Genomic DNA, 16884 nt, shown 5'->3' on the forward strand with positions numbered 1-16884 from the left:
AAAAGTCTTCACAATATCCATCTTTTCCACCATATCTTCAATCATCTCCCTTACCTCTTCAACCAATTCCTGCATGGTGACTGATTCAATGTAGAAAATGGACAGTTAGCAAATATGGGTAGAAGGAATTTTACTCTGCGCATAGCCTCAATATCTGATTTGCAAGCACTTGAAGAGATCAAAAGGATACATTTCTCATATTGACAGACAGAAATGTAATGACATGTAAGAGGAAAAAATCTTTTATGTGGCATTTAATTGTGATTCACTGGAATTCAACTATTGCAGCCACATTGGAATTGCAAGGTTTAAATGAGAGAAGAGTTGAGAATTCTGAATGGAACATAACTATTAATTACAAATAATAGTAGATGGGTTTGGAGGAAAGGTTAAGGAGTTGATCTTCACCAGTAGAGGAGAGTGCACTCACAGAGAATTGGTTGTCCATTTTATTTGAATGACAAAAAATTCATCTTACAAATCGAAAGAGTTTTGTTTAACTTCCCCTTCTCACTGACAGACAAGGGAAGAAAGAAAAATTGACTCATATTTACATGGTGCCCCATCAAATTTCTCAGAAAAGTTTCAAGGTGCTCCAGACTGGATGAATTACTATTGAAACTTAATAACTGCTCTGCAGACAAAATGAGCAACAAACATCACTTTAAATGAATGTTGCAACAAGTGTACTTCAATTGACATACTATGCCGCAAATTTAATCTAACCCCAAATGCTGTGATCTTAGTGAGGTCTCTTACTACAATCAAGTCAGTATTAATGGCTTTTAGTTTGTGTTCAAACAGATGAATGAAGAGTGACCCTGTGGACATTTCCAGTAGTTTAATTGGATCATTTATCTTTATTTTCAGGATTGGATAAGCAGTTGAAGTTAATGATTGGGGTTTCCTAGCTTCTTGAAAAGTGCCTCCCTCCAGATTCACTTCACAATCAATTGTGCTGACATCATGCTGATTGACAGCAATAGCACTTCTTCACTCAGTCCCCTTGCACTCCCTGCTCCACCACATGCCAACAATTCCCCCAATATTGCCAATCTCCATTGTTGACATGCCCTACGCTGTCACCTTACCCAATGCTGCCACCCCCACTATTGCTGCATTTCCCCAGTGTCACCATCAGTCCAGTGCAGCCATCTCCTCATTTTGTTTATTCTTTCATGGGATGTGGGCATCACTGGCAAGGCCAGCATTTGGTGCCTATCCTTAATTGCCCTTGAGAAGGTGGTGGTGAACTGCGTTCTTGAAACATTGCAGCCCATGTGGTGTAGGTAGACCAAGGTGCTTTTAGATAAGGAGTTCCAGGAACTTGATCCAGCGACAGTGAAGGAAGGGTGATTGATTTCCAAGTCAGGATGGTGTGTGGGAACTATCGCCACCAGCCTGCTCCATTGCTGCCATCCTCCTCCCATTCTGCTACTCCCAGTGCTGAATCCTCCCCTCCCTACAACCCCAACCCCACCTCACCCTTGTCGCTACCTCCCTCTGGGCTCAGGAGCTGTAGGCTGAACACCCTGATTTAGGATACTAGACCGATGCATCTTTCTCATGACCTTATGTTATTTTTTCTGTTCTATCACCAGAGCTTGAAGGCAATAGGTCAAGGAGATATTTCTGAGCAGCAAGCATTATGCAGAAAACCAAGATCTACACTGAGTAAGGTAAGAGCTTGCTCTGGTTTTCCTGCTCTCACTTTGTCAAACAAAAACATGAATATTCTTTGCTTACAGCAGATTTATTCTCACCTGGGTGGAGATCCAGCTTGCAAGCATAACAGGTTGCTGTTGCTGTCACTTTGAAAATCTTCAGCATGCCTGGCAGGATATCTCAGTGCACAACACATTTTCATCATGCCTGCTTGACTCAGTGGGTAGCATCCTCATCTCTTGGGCACGTAGGTTGTAGATTCAAGCACCATTCTGGAACTTAACACTTACAGGCTGACATACCAGTGCAGTACTGAGGAATGGCTGCACTGTTGAAGGTGCACACTTCCAGCTGCACATTAAACTCAATCTTTCTGGTGTACATGTAGGCACTGACAGAAGGGGACAGCTTTGAGCCTCAGGGTGGTGATTGTGACCCGGATCTGATTCCGCCGAGACTCCCATTGTGAATCAGCCTGCTCGCTATTTTGTGGTTCATTAACCTTGTATTTTACTTATTTAGTAAATGATATGTTACTTTACAGCAATGTTTATACAGTGCTGCTAACAGAAATGTCACAAGACAATTCACAGCTGTAGAGAAAATGGCCATCGTGCCAGGAAGGTGACCAAAGACAAGGTCAAGGAGATGAGTTTTCAGAAGGTTATCTTGCATTTATTTTGCACTTTTCACAATTCAGGATGCTTTTTACATTCAAGGAGTTTTTGAAGTCTTATCACTGTTGTAATGGGAGGTAATAAAGCAGCCAATGAGGTTCCACAACCGGTAATGTGACAGTGACCAGGTTATCTGCTTTTAGGTGTTCATTGAGGGACAAATATTGATCAACGCATTGGGGAAAACTCCCCATGCGCTTCTTCAAAATGGTGTCATGGTATCTTTTGCACCCAGCTGAGAAAGCTAAAGGGGCCTGGGTTTAATGTATCACCTGAACAATGGCACCTCCAATAGTGCAGCCCTCGGAATATCAGCCTAGCTTTTATATTCAAGTCCCTTGAGCTTCAAACCCACAGTCTTCTGACTCAGAGGTGAGAATCTACCAATAAGGTGCGGCTTACATTTAAGGAGGTAGAGATAGGGAAAGCTGATAGTGGGGAGAGCTCTAGAAAGTACAACTGAGGTGGATAAATTTTCTACCACCAATGATGGAGAAAAGTTATTTAATAATTTGGAACTTTGAACTTGAGTCCTAGAGACTGAGTGAAATACAAGGGAAAAGAGAACTGCTTTTTGCACACAGTTCAATGAACCAGGCAAATCTGATGACTGAATAGTGGCAATGTACCCAATATTAGATATGCTTAAATGTAATACAGTAGTTGAAACTTTTTGTAAATGTAACACCTGCAGTGATACTGAGATGTATGGAGAGGGAGGGACCAAAGTCTGATCCATGGACTGTTCTAAGCTTGCTCCTCCCAGCTGGGGTAATAGCAGGGTCACTACTATTGGTCTCAATACCCCCTGAGTTAGAGAAAGAGAAGGAAAAAGGTTGAGAAAAGGCACCCCCTCCCTGTCACTACTAACCTCAATTGGGAAATGTTCATGTAGAGTCATGAAGTAATTACAGCAATGATGGACATTTGGCCCATCACCAAATCCCTGCCAGCTCTCCTAGGAGCATTCTACTTAGCCCCATTCTCCTGTTCTATCCCTTTAGCCCAAGTTTGCATCCATCGAGTGCCTATCCAATTTCCTTATGAAATCATTCACCATCTCCATTACCACCATCCTCCTAGGCAACAAAAGAAACAAAGAGTAATCTTGACTGTGATTATTCTCATAGCTCAATGTCCCCCTGTACTAATATTTTCACTGTGAAAATTCATACATAAGGAATGGCCACTTTAGTGAGATTATAGATGGCTATTGTCATCCAGGGAACTGTAACCAAGCTGAACCTGTGCCTTCAGAAGAGTGGAGAAAATGTAATGGTTAAAATGTTTAAATACATGAGCAAAAAAGGTTCCATAAAAATCTCAGCTGGGAGTCACACCTGAACCAGGCACCAGCGCAGATACCAGCACCTCAATGGGCATTAAATTGGCAGCTAGAATATTGGTGCACAACGGTAATGGCGCTTCACACTCGCTTGAGGTGCAGGCAGAGGCAGAGAGTGCCCAGGACACTAGCAGTCAGAGAGACCAGGGCGATGCTCAGTTGAAGGCAGATGGTAAGCCCCCGGAGTTGTCCATTACACGGAGATGCTGGATGTTCAGCAAGATGAGCGGGAGGATCTGGCGGAGATCCATGAGGGTATGTGTGCCATGGTCTCTGTTGTGGAGGAGTCCATGTGGAGCATGAGCACTGTGTTGACCCTCATGGCTGAAAACACTGCCTCCTTCATTGAGAAAGTGGCGACTCTCATGGAGAGCCAGCTCCAGGAATAGACTCAAGGGTTTCTGGGGTTGCACTGAGACCTGCAAGCCCTCAGGCAGGCACTGACCTCAGGTAGTCAGTGTCCATGTGGGAGGTGGATGAGGTACCCAGTATGCCAGCTGGGTGCCTGTCCGTCAATGCAGGGCAGGGAGGTCCAGAGCAACCTCACACTGGCGTACAAGCTGCTTATCATCTCTGCGGGTTCCTCTCTGGGCTCTTTGAATGACGGCAGCAGCTCCTCCACCCTTCTGCCAGTGACCATGGCATCTGATGATGCTGCAGCGACTGGGGAGATACCAGCCATAGATCTGGCTGCTCTCTCCCAGACGGGGCCAGCACAGACTCCACTGGCCAGAGGACGACCGCTAAGGTCATCAAGTCCAAGAGGACAACAGAGTCAGCAGGCTGTCTCTAATGGCAGTGCCAGCAAGGGGGGGTGGTGGGGGAAACCAAGATGTAGCATTGCAAGCATAAGTTTGAGGCAGCATGGGCACAAGAGAGACTGGACACAGGCGATCTTCTGTTGTGCAATGTTTTGTTTATTTTAATTAGCCTGGAGTTGAAACATGAGATAAATTTTCTTTTGTCGTAATGACTTTTTTATTTAATGTGGTACAGGTTACGCCAGTATGTAATGCTGGATGTCGGTGGCTTGAAACTTTATTGCACAGGCACCGATTGGACTTTGGGGTCAAAGGAAAGGGCCATTTCAGACATCTGGGATGGAGGCAGCATCTGGGATGAGGTGGTAGTGCTTATTTGACAGCTTAGCTGAAGGAGCGTTGGATCAAGGCATCCCTGGTGTCCCTGCCTCCCTGGAGGTTACAGGAGTCTGCCTCTACACCCTCAGCATTCTCCTCACCATGCTCCTTTTCTGACTCAGTACAGGATTTATCATCTGTGGCCTGTGCAACTGCTTTAAGATCCTCTTCCTCCAGTGGGTCCCCCCCTTGACAGTGCCAGATTGTGGAGAGTGCAGCATGCAACCACTATCAGTGACACCCTCTCTGGGTGCTATTGTAGTGCAGCCCCTGAATGGCCCAGGCATCAGAAGAGAGTCTTCAGAAAACCTAAGGTCCTCTCTATCTCTGCCCTTCTGGAGACATGACTCCTGTTATGCCGCTGCTCTTCCTCTGTGCTTGGGTGATGGAGAGGTGTCATAATCCACCTTTTCAATGGAAAGCTCTTGTCACCCAACAGCCATCCATCCACTCGGGCTGGAACACTGAAGAGCCTCAGCACCTGGGAATGTCTCAGGATGTAGGCGTAATGGGAGCTGCCAGGATGCCTTGCACAGACTTGCAGAATCTGCATCCTATGGTCACACAGTATCTGCACGTTCATGGAGTGGAAGCCCTTCTGGTTAACAAAGGCATCCAGCTCACCTGCTGGCATCTTGATGGCCACATGTGTGCAGTCGATTGCACCCTGGATGCGGAGGAACCCAGCCTGGCTGGCCTCATCCATACAGAAGTGAATGAAGGTCAATGTACACCTGAGCAGAGCTTCTGACATGCTTGACGCAACTGGACAGCTGCTTGGGAGACTCCACACAGATCAGCCACTGACCCCTGGAAAGAGCCAGAGCCATAGACGTTGAGAGCCACTGTGACATTTAGAGCCACTGGCATGGGGTGTCCACCCACACAGTCAGAGCTGATCTCAGGCCCAATCATCTGATAAATGGAGGTCATGGTCTCCCTGGAGAGGCGGAGCCTCCTTCGGCATTGCATCTCGGACATATTGAGGTAGCTGTATTGCCGCCTGTAAACCCTGGCAGCAGGATAGTGGCGTCTTCTGCAGTCCCTACCTGCTGGTCCTGTGCCCCTTGTGCCCACGGTTCTCCTCCCATGGGTCCCTCCCCTGGGAGCTGCATTGGGACACCTAGCCTCCTCTCCCTTCTGCCCCTCTCTTCCTCCTCAGAGGAGTTGCCACCAGCAGGGACCACAATCCCCATTACCAGTAGGATACCTGGCAGGGTCCACACGGTCTGAATTTTCCGGGGTCCTTGGAGACGCCAAGGAGTCCTGAGATGAAGCCTGGGAAAGCTAACAATGAAGCCCCGAACAGAGATGAAGCTGCCTTTATCAATAAGTCACCAGCAGCAAACTATCTACCAAACGCCTCAATACCCACACTGGCAATGCCCCCGACCCTTTTTATTCCACCCGTGGATGAGGCTGGCCACCTGCCCATTTCGTCTGTGCAACGAGCGCAAAATCGCACTGGCAATGAAAAATCAGCGTCAATTGATTTTTTAATGGCCTTAACTGGACTCTTAATTAATGGCAGGCGTGGCTCCGGCACCCAATGCGCGGCCACCGAGTGAAATATCACGCAATGACATCAGGGCGCTTGCCAGCCGTCATCGCGTGCTATTTTACGCTTGAGTGTGTCAGGCACACATCCACAGGCCGAGCAAAAAATTCTCCCCTTGATATCAAACATGTAGGGCAAAGACAAGGCAGTGGTTATAGAATCCGGGGGAAAACATTGTGGATGCTGGAAATCTAAAATAAAAATGCTGAATCACTCAGCAGCTCTAGCAGCAGAACTAATGCAAGGTCACCAGCTAAAACGTTAACTCTGTACCTCTCTCCACAGATGCTGAGTACAGCGTTTTCTGTTTTTATTTCAGGCTTCCTGTATTTGTTTACGTTGTTTTTGGACGTGTTTAATTCACTGCCACGTCTCTTCGAGGAATGTGAAGAATTTCTGCTCTTCTCCCCAATGGGATTTCCGCTTACTTCATCTCCCTTGTTTGCTTTCATTGCTTTCAATTTGCCTTTTTGGGGCAGAATTTAATGAGGGTGGAGAGGGGCCCAATGTCTATCACCAAATCTGCTGGCACTCCCACCAACCCTATCTCTGGGAGCCCCGAGGGAATTAGGTCCCTAATTGGCATCAGGAACCCAGCCAATGGGCTCCCAGCTCCACGGGAGACATTTAATTGTAGGAATTCCTTCAGTCAAGCAGAAATCCTGCCATTGAGGGCTGCTGGTCAATCAGAACCTGGCAGCTCTCCAGTACTGGCAGCGGCAGGGCAATACACTTGGGCCTTCACCAGGGTTCACCCTGAATCCCTGGAGAAAGGTAAATGCTGGCAGATTGGAGGGGTTCAGCCGTGAGAGTAGTGGGAGGGAGGGGTCGGAGGAAAGGGCAGAGGGGTTGGCTCTCAGCAGGCCCACCCTTTCCCAATGCTGGGAATTGGCATCCAGGCGGGAAAGTCACCAGGAAGCCTTCTGCCCTGGACTTAATTGGAGAGAGGCGGGGGTCACATGAGTCCTCACCCTGCATCCCATAGCACCCCACCCCCCCACTTCTTGGAACTTGTTTGCAAAGGGGAAATGGGCATTAAATTCCACACCCCCCACCCCGGAACACCCACCATGTCTAACAGTATGAACCCATTGACCAGAAATACTAACTATGTTTCTCTCGTCACAGATTCATTTTATTCATTTATGGGATGTGGGCATCGATTACTAGGGTCAGCATTTATTGCCCATCCCTAGTTACCCTTGAGAAGGTGGTGGTGAGCTGCCTTCTTGAACCACTGCAGTCCATGTGGCGTAGGTACACCCGCAATGTTGTTAGGAAGGGAATTTCAGGATTTTGACCCAGCAACAATGAGGGAGCGATGATATATTTCCCAATCAAGATGGTGAGTGACTTGGAGGGGAACTTGCAGGTGGTGGTGTTCCCATGTTTCTGCTGCTCTTGTCCTTCTAGATGATAGTGGTCATGGGCTTGAAGGTGCTGTCTAAGGAGCTTTGGTGCACCTTGTAGATGCTGCCTGACCTGCTGAGTATTTCCAGCAATCATAGAATGAAGTTCAACGTTGCAGAGGGGGAAAGGTCACAGTCCGATTTTGCTACAAAACAATAAAGGGTTTGAAAGTCTTGTGCCTAGGTTGACCCATTGGTTCCAAAAAATCAGGTAGTATTGTGATCAAATGTGTCTAATTGAAGTATGACTTACCATTTGGTTCCCAGTATTTTTGGTGAAGATTAGTCAAAGTTCTCGACAGCAACAGGTGGGATTCTTATGAATGTAAGTTAATCAGGGTCAAATGACATATTTACACCTTCTCAATTATCTTCTCTGTCTGCCAGATCCTGTTCCCCCATCAAACATTGACAATAGATGTTAGGAGACAGGGTGGGAGGGGAGCGGTTACATGGGTTACAGAGGTAGGAAATGGGGAGAACATGGTGGGATTTGAAAACAAGACTGAAAATTTGAGCGGCAAAGTTTGAAAATGATTCCCCACCATCTTCATAATGTAACGGGGAACTGAGTGGTACAGGGGTGGGTCCAATGCTCTAACATCTGTAATTGGTGAGTTAAAGTTTGACCCAGATTGATACAATGAAAATCTCTTCTTTCTGCTAACTGTAAGAGTCCTCAATAGAATAAAGTTTGAAACAAGTCCCTAGTGGACAAAAAAATGGTCATAATTCTACACAAATAGTTTTTCTCTAAACGCCATCAGGTTCTTTGTGATGTGGAAAGCAGAATATGCATGTGAATGTCTCAATGAGTTGTTCAAGTTTCTAATTTGGGCATATCCTTATGGCAGAGCAGAGTTCTACATCTGATTATTTCACATGTGAGTGCTTGATGCTGATGACGGGTGAATTGAGACATTTTTTCTTCCTGCTCTATATCACTCAAACATAAAATGCAATGATCTCAATTGCTTTCAAATGGAAATTGAAGGTGGTACACATGAACCCTTCTCCTTGGTGAAGCAAGCTAAGTTGTTGCCCCAACAACTTTTTCTTTTGGATAAAGACAATTATACTTTAGGAATGTGTAATTGTTATGATTTTATTTAGTGTGTAATGTAAGAATAATACTTGTTAGGCAAGATCATATGATCTGTGGTAAATTATTTAAGAAAAATACTTGTTAGGCAAGATCATATGATCTGTGGTAACCAATAGGAGAGTAGCACAGGCTACCTGAGCAGTCAGTGTAGAGAAAGAGTTGGAGTTGAAAACACACTTGTAGTTACTGCTGAGTATATTGTAAATAAACTTAATGTTTCCACCCAAGAAGTGTCTGAAGATCAACTCTATCACTAATAGCACAACTTGGCCACCCTATAACAAACTGGCGATGAGTATAAAACAGGATTGAATAGAAGAAATCAAGTTAGAAAGAAATCGCCACTACCTCGCCCAGTGATTGTAAATAGCAAGCTTCGTTAGAATTGAAGACATTATCCTCTCTCAAAATGCCACAATTTTGGAGAATTGATCTTTTTGAACCTGCCGCAGATGATTGGTCTCAGTACATAGAACGCCTCACGTTCTTTTTTCAAGCAAACAGATTATGGAGGAATAGAAGAGGTGAGTGATCCTCTTGAGTACTTGTGGCAGCAAAACCCACGTCTTGGTTCAAAGTTTGATGGCACCCAGTGCCCCAGATTCAAAAAATTTCGATGAATTGGTGGACCTCATGAAGGGTCACTTTCAACCAAAGCCCTCAGTCACATTGCAGAGGTTCAGTTTTAATTTGTGAAATAGGACCCCAGGTGAGACAATTTCATGTTACTTGGCAAATTTGAAGCAGCTAATGGAACATTGTGCGTTCAGTACGACTCTGAACAGCATGCTCAGAGATTGTTTGGTGTATGGTGTGAGAGGGGACTCTATTCAGAAAAGATCATTGTCCAAAGTGAATCTGGATTTCAAGAAGGCGCTGGAGAGAGCACTGGCCGTGGAAAGCGCAGTAAGAGATTCAAAAGCAATTGAGGGTGTGCAGAATGGCACTGTCCTCTACATCAGATGGGAAACCTCAGCCAAAAGAGGCACAAAAATACGAGACTCTGCCGAGAAGCAGGAAACAGCCCCCGTTAGCAGAAGAATAAAGAAAAATAACTTAGCAGTGAAATCGAAGAATAATTTTAAAAGAGGTGGAAACAATCAGTCATTTAACGATTGGCAGTTTAAAAAAATCGAATGCTAATATTGTCACAGAGATGAACATATGACAAGGAAAGATTCAAGTAGGCTTGTAAACAAAAGAAGAAGCCCAATGAAATCTACAATGTAGAAAAGCCTGAAACAACAACTTCTGACATTTGCTCATTGTTTAATTTGAAAGTTGGAAAGACAGAACCAATATTTGTCACAGTGAAAGTAAATGGCAAACCTGTTAGAATGGAAGTGGACACGGGAGCTTCCACTACAGTTATTGGGGAACGTAACTTAAGATATTTGAATAATGGTGAACATTAGAAAAAACAGCCGCCAAGGTAAAAACATATACGAGTGAAGACATTTGAGTAAGATGCATAAGCAAAGTAACTATCCATTATGGAAGCCAATCGGCACAGCGACCCGTGGTGGTGGTAGCAGGTGAAGGGTCAAGTCTCCTGGGGCGAAATTGGTTAAAGGAGATTAAATTAGAATGGGCTGAAATTTTCCAGTTGAGAACAAGTGGGCTACCAGAGCTACTTAGAAAGTATGCCACCGTCTTCAAGGATGAACTGGGGAAAATGCAGGGCCAGCAGAACAAGATTCATGTGGATCAGGACGCAACCCCTAGCCATATGGTGCCATATGCCCTGTGAGAAAAAGTCAACACTGAGCTGAACAGGATAGGAAACTGGGCGTTATACAAGCTGTCCAATTCTTAGAATGGGCACCACCCATAGACCAAGTCCTTAAACTCAACCAAAGTGTTCGAATTTGCAGAGACTACAAACTGACAATTAATAAAATAGCTAAACTAGACAGGCAACACATTCCAAAAATGGAAGACCTGTATGCCAAGCTGGCAGGAGGGACAATGTACACAAAGCTTGACATGAGTCATGATTATCAACAACTAGAGTTAGATAATGCCTCCCGGGAACTTGTCACAATTAATACCCATAAAAGGTTATACCAATATACACGATCACCTTTCGGTGTCTTCTCCACTTGAACCATCTTTCAGAGAACAATGGAAAAATACTACAGGGACTGCCCCAGGTTGTAGTCTATTTAGACAATGTTTGGCAACAGGATTCACTGACAAAGAGCATTTGGCAAACTTAGAAGAATTCTTAAAATGTTTCTTGCAAGCTGGAGTGCATTTAAAAAAGGAAAAGTGCATGTTTAAGTGAGGAAGGTAATCTATTTGGGTCACCGGGTAGATTCACAGGGCCTCACCTGGTTAAGGAGAAAGTGAGAGCCATAAGAGAGGCACTTGTGCCAAAGAACACCTCAGAGCTCAAATTATTCCTAGGAATGATCAACTATTATGGGTGGTAAAAACAAAAAAACTGCGGATGCTGGAAATCCAAAACAAAAACAGAATTACCTGGAAAAACTCAGCAGGTCTGGCAGCATCGGCGGAGAAGAAAAGAGTTGACGTTTCGAGTCCTCATGACCCTTCGACAGAACTTGAGTTCGAGTCCAGGAAAGACAAAAACAGTTCCTCTGACATGTCCTCCTTCTTCCTTAACCGAGGTTTTCCACCCACGGTCGTTGACAGGGCCCTCAACCGTGTCCGGCCCATCTCCCGCGCATCCGCCCTCACTCCTTCTCCTCCCTCCCAGAAACATGATAGGGTCCCCCTTGTCCTCACTTATCACCCCACCAGCCTCCGCATTCAAAGGATCATCCTCCGCCATTTCCGCCAACTCCAGCATGATGCCACTACCAAACACATCTTCCCTTCACCCCCCTTATCGGCATTCCGTAGGGATCGCTCCCTCCGGGACACCCTGGTCCACTCCTCCATCACCCCCTACTCCTCAACCCCCTCCTATGGCACAACCCCTTGCCCACGCAAAAGATGCAACACCTGCCCCTTCACTTCCTCTCTCCTCACCGTCCAAGGACCCAAACACTCCTTTCAAGTGAAGCAGCATTTCACTTGCATTTCCCCCAACTTAGTCTACTGCATTCGTTGCTCCCAATGTGGTCTCCTCTACATTGGAGAGACCAAACGTAAACTGGGCGACCGCTTTGCAGAACACCTGCGGTCTGTCCGCAAGAATGACCCAAACCTCCCTGTCGCTTGCCATTTTAACACTCCACCCTGCTCTCTTGCCCACATGTCTGTCCTTGGCTTGCTGCATTGTTCCAGTGAAGCCCAACGCAAACTGGAGGAACAACACCTCATCTTCCGACTAGGGACTTTACAGCCTTCCGGACTGAATATTGAATTCAACAACTTTAGGTCGTGAGTCCCCTCCCCCATCCCCACCCCCTTTCTGTTTCCCCCTTCTTTTTTTTTTTCCCAATAAATTATAAAGATTTTCCTTTTCCCACCTATTTCCATTATATAAAAAAAAAAAAACCACTAGAGCTATACCTTGAGTGCCCTACCATCCATTCTTAATTAGCACATTCGTTTAGATAATATCACCAACTTTAACTTTAACACCTATGTGTTCTATTGTACTATTGTTGTTGACATCTTTTGATGATCTGCTTCTATCACTGCTTGTTTGTCGCTACAACCACACCAACCCCCTCCACCTCTCTGTCTCTCTATCTCTCCGCCCCCCACACACACACCTTAAACCAGCTTATATTTCAGCTCTTTCCTGGACTCGAACTCAAGTTCTGTCGAAGGGTCATGAGGACTCGAAACGTCAACTCTTTTCTTCTCCGCCGATGCTGCCAGACCTGCTGAGTTTTTCCAGGTAATTCTGTTTTTATTATGGGTGGTTCTTACCCAATTTGTCTACAGTACTGGCCCCCCTTCACTCTCTACTCAAAAAGAACCAACGTTGCTCTTGGGAGGTGCCCCAGAAAGAAGCTTTCATAAAGGTGAAGCAATTGCTGCACTCATCCAATCTATTAGTGCATTATGACCAGACGAAAGAATTGGTGCTGACATATGATGCATCTCCCTATGGAGTGGGAGCAGTGCTATCTCATCGGATGGTCACAATCACAGGACATCCCAAAGCTTTATATCCAGTGAAGCACTTTTGAAGCATAGTTAATGTTGTAATGTAGGATTCACAACAGTCAATTTGCAAACAGCAAACTCCCACAAATAGCAATCTATTATGAAAAGATAGTCCGTTTTTATGATGTTTAAATATTGGCCAGGACGCAAGGGATAGTTCTCCTGCTCCACTTTGAAATAATGCCATGGTATCGTTTACATCTACCTGAGAGGGAAGACTAAGTTAATGCCTCATCTAAAAGACAACATCTCCCACACCGCACTCCCTCTGCACTGCACTGGAAGTATCAATCTTTATTTTGTGTTCAAGTCTTAGTGGGACACACAACCTTCTAACTCTAAAGTGAGAGGCCTACCAACTTAGCCATAGCTGACAATGAGCAATGGTCTTCTCCTTCATGTCCCTTATGCATTCCTCAACCAATATCACTAAAACAGATGACCTGGCCATTTATCACATTGCTATTTGTGGGAGATTGCAGTGTCAAACCTGGCTGCCACACCTCCTACTTGATAGCAGTAACTACACATCAGTAAGTACATTAGCTGTAAAGCCCTTTGGGATATCCTGAGGTTATGAAATGCATTCTATAAATGCAAGAGATTCTTCTTTGTATGTACAATTGGAGAAAAGATTAACGAACAGTTTGGTGCAGATCATTCATTGGAGCGTTCTATGCTGCAGTGAACGTTCACTGCCTAAATCATCAAACTGTCCTTCCTCTTTTCAGATGCTGACAGACCTGCTATGTATTGCTAAAATTTACAGCTTTGTTTTTCTGATTTTCAGCATTTTCATATTTTTGGTTTGTCTTTTTCTAATCCACATAGAAGGAGTTCTCTGTCAGTTTCAATAGGATTCATTTACAAAGCGCATATGCACATATGTCACAATGTTCAATTTACATTGTTTGTTTGGTCTGTCTAGCACAGGTAGTCATAAAACATTCTGCAAAGTAATTTACATTAGCATAATTTCTACGAGGTAAACTACAACGTTGTTAAAATCTCCGTTTTAGTCTAAATGCAAATACATGATGGCATCTCCGAGTTTACAATTGGATTTTTTATGTCATCGGTCTTTGTAGGGTCTTGGTAACCTCCAGAGAGGCAGGGACACCAGAGATATCTTGATCCAACGCTCCTTCAGCTAGGCTGCTGAAGAACAGCTTCACCTCATGCCAGGGCTGTCGCCTCCATCCTGGATGTCTGAAATGACCCTTTCATTTGAACCCAAAGTCCACTCAGTGCCTGTGCAATAAAGGTTAGAGCCACTCACGTCCAGCATTACATACTGGCGTACCCTGCACCACATTAAATAAAAAAAGTGAAGCATACTCAGACCATTAGGACAAAAACAAAATTTATCTCATTTTGACAATCCAACAAAAATTAACATCACCTTCTCTGGTCTTAATTCCCAGACCAGAAAATATAAACAAAACATTATATAACAGAAGGTCACCCATGAACAGTCCCTCTTTTGCTCATGGTACCTTAAACTTACGTTTGCAAGTGCTACGTCTTAGTGAGCTTCTCCCCCCCTCACTGGCAGCAACATTGGAGACAGCCTGCTGACTCTGCTGTCCTGTTGGCCTTGGTGACCTTGGTTGTCATCCTCTGGCCAGAGGAGCCTGTGCCATGGCTGGTATCTCCCCAGTCATCGCAGGCTCATCAGATGCCACGGTCACTGGTGGAGCAGCAGAGGAACTGCTGCCATCATCCAAAGCACCCTGAGAGGGGCCCGCAGTGACAAAAAGCAGCTGGTGTGCCAACGTGAGATCGCTCTGCACCTCCCTGCTCACCATTGATGGATGGGCACTGAGCTGGAATACTGGGTGCCTCATCCATCTCCCACACTGGCACTGACCACCTGAGGTTTGTGCCTGAGTGAGAGCTTGCAGATCTAAGCGTAAACCCAGGAATCCTCATTCTGTCCCTGGAGCTGCCTCTCCACGAGAGTTGCCAGTCTCTCAATGGAGGAGGCAGTGCGTTTGGCCATGAGGGTCAACGCAGTATTCACACTCCACATGGACTCCTCCATCACGGAGACCATGGCACCCAGGCCCTCATGGATCTCCGCCAGATCCTCCCACACATCCCACTGGACATCCAGCATCTGCCGCCTAATGGACGACTCCAGAGGCTCATCATCTGCCTTTAACTGAGCATCACCCTGGTCCCCAGCTGTCCTCCAACTGCCGGCGCCATTGGCACTCTCTGCCTCGTTTGCTCCTCAAGCAAGTGTGAAGTGCCCTCACCAATATGCACCAACATTCTAGCCGAGGATCTAATGCCCACTGAGGTGCTGGTATCTGCGCGAGTGCCTGGTTCAGAGTGTGGGTGTGACACAGGTTCATATCTAGCCTGGTGGTCCTCTAGCCTCAGGGCTGGGTCGTCAGGGTCCTGCGATTGGGGGCGTGGTGGTAAACCTAAGGGAGAACAACAACATGTCATTAGTTTCAGTCATCACATCGTCACTGTGCGTGCCACGCACCCTGGTGAGACCATGGTAATCTGCATCATGTGCTATCGTCTTTCAATGATCAGTAGGGAATCCAGTTTTCATGTTCCCATCAATGCTGAGACTACACAAGAATGTTTGCACCAACTCTCACCTCTGTGCACTGCTCTCTTACCCTCTTCTGACACTTCAGCCTCTCCACAGCCAGTTAACCAAAGTGCGTGGCGCCTCTCCAGCTTCAAGTATCCTGCTCGTATCTAATGAGGATTAGGAGGTTTTGGAGGCCTCCACCAGTGATAGAAACATATAAGAACATAGAAACTAGGAGCAGGAGTAGGCCCTTCGAACCTGCTCTGCCATTCATTATGATCATGGCTGATCATCCAACTCAATACCCTACTCCCGCTTTCTCCCTATACCCTTTGATCCCTTTCACCCCAAGAGCTATATCTAACTCCTTCTTGAAAACATACAATGTTTTGGTCTCAATTACTCTCTGTGGTAACGAATTGTGCAGGCTCACCACTCTCTGGGTGAAGAAATTTCTCGTCCATGACCTTTCAATGTTGTTATGGGTCGCCTTCTCCTGAAAGGACAGAGGAGCATTGATTAATCCACTCTCTACCTACAGCATCATTACAGCCTAGCCAAACCCACCTAGGAGCACCTAGCAGGGCACACCCGAGCCGTGGCCCTCGAGCCGCAAGGCACTCAGTCCAAGCAGCCAGGGTTCACCTACTTGGCCAGCTCCAGCATCATTGATAGTTGCCACTTAGACTCTAACACCCCTGAGCTCCACGGTGGGGACAGCGAGACCTTAACACTTCAACACACTGATCCAAGCCAACACGGTACTCACCCTTCCCGAGCACAGCAGGTTGTTAAATCTTTTGTTGCACTGCACCCATGTGCACCACATAACGTCGTGGCTGCTGACCTGTGCTGTCACCTCCTCCCCAAGCTCTTTTTGTTAGATGTGGTGGCCTCCTCCACTTCCACCTCTGGGGCAAGGGTGTCCCTCCTGGCAGCCACCTCCTCCAGGAGGACCGCGAGGCACTCATTGAAAACCAGGAGGCCAATTGCCCACCAAACCTGCCCTCCGGCCTGGCGTCTCCAGCCGCACTTGATGCCATAACTTCAGTGTTCAGGGAAGATGCGTTCTTCCCTGGCAGCCTTCAAGGAGCTGCCTGTGCAGTTTTTAAATCAATAGCCAACAGGACCCTGCCCGCCCTTTCCCGACCATTGTGGGAGGAGGCGTATCAAGCTGGGCGGGCCTTAATTGGCCAGCCAGCGTGAAATCGCGGTTGGGGGCCGATCGCGGGTAGCAGCCCGTTTCCCAACCGGTTGCGGGCCAACCAATCACATCCACCTAGCAAGGGTAAAATTTGTGTTAGCAAAGAACAACAAGTTGGCCAAAATGCATGAGGACATGA

The sequence above is a fragment of the Carcharodon carcharias genome, chromosome 25 (genome assembly GCF_017639515.1).
Source record: "Carcharodon carcharias isolate sCarCar2 chromosome 25, sCarCar2.pri, whole genome shotgun sequence".
NCBI lineage: Eukaryota > Metazoa > Chordata > Chondrichthyes > Lamniformes > Lamnidae > Carcharodon > Carcharodon carcharias.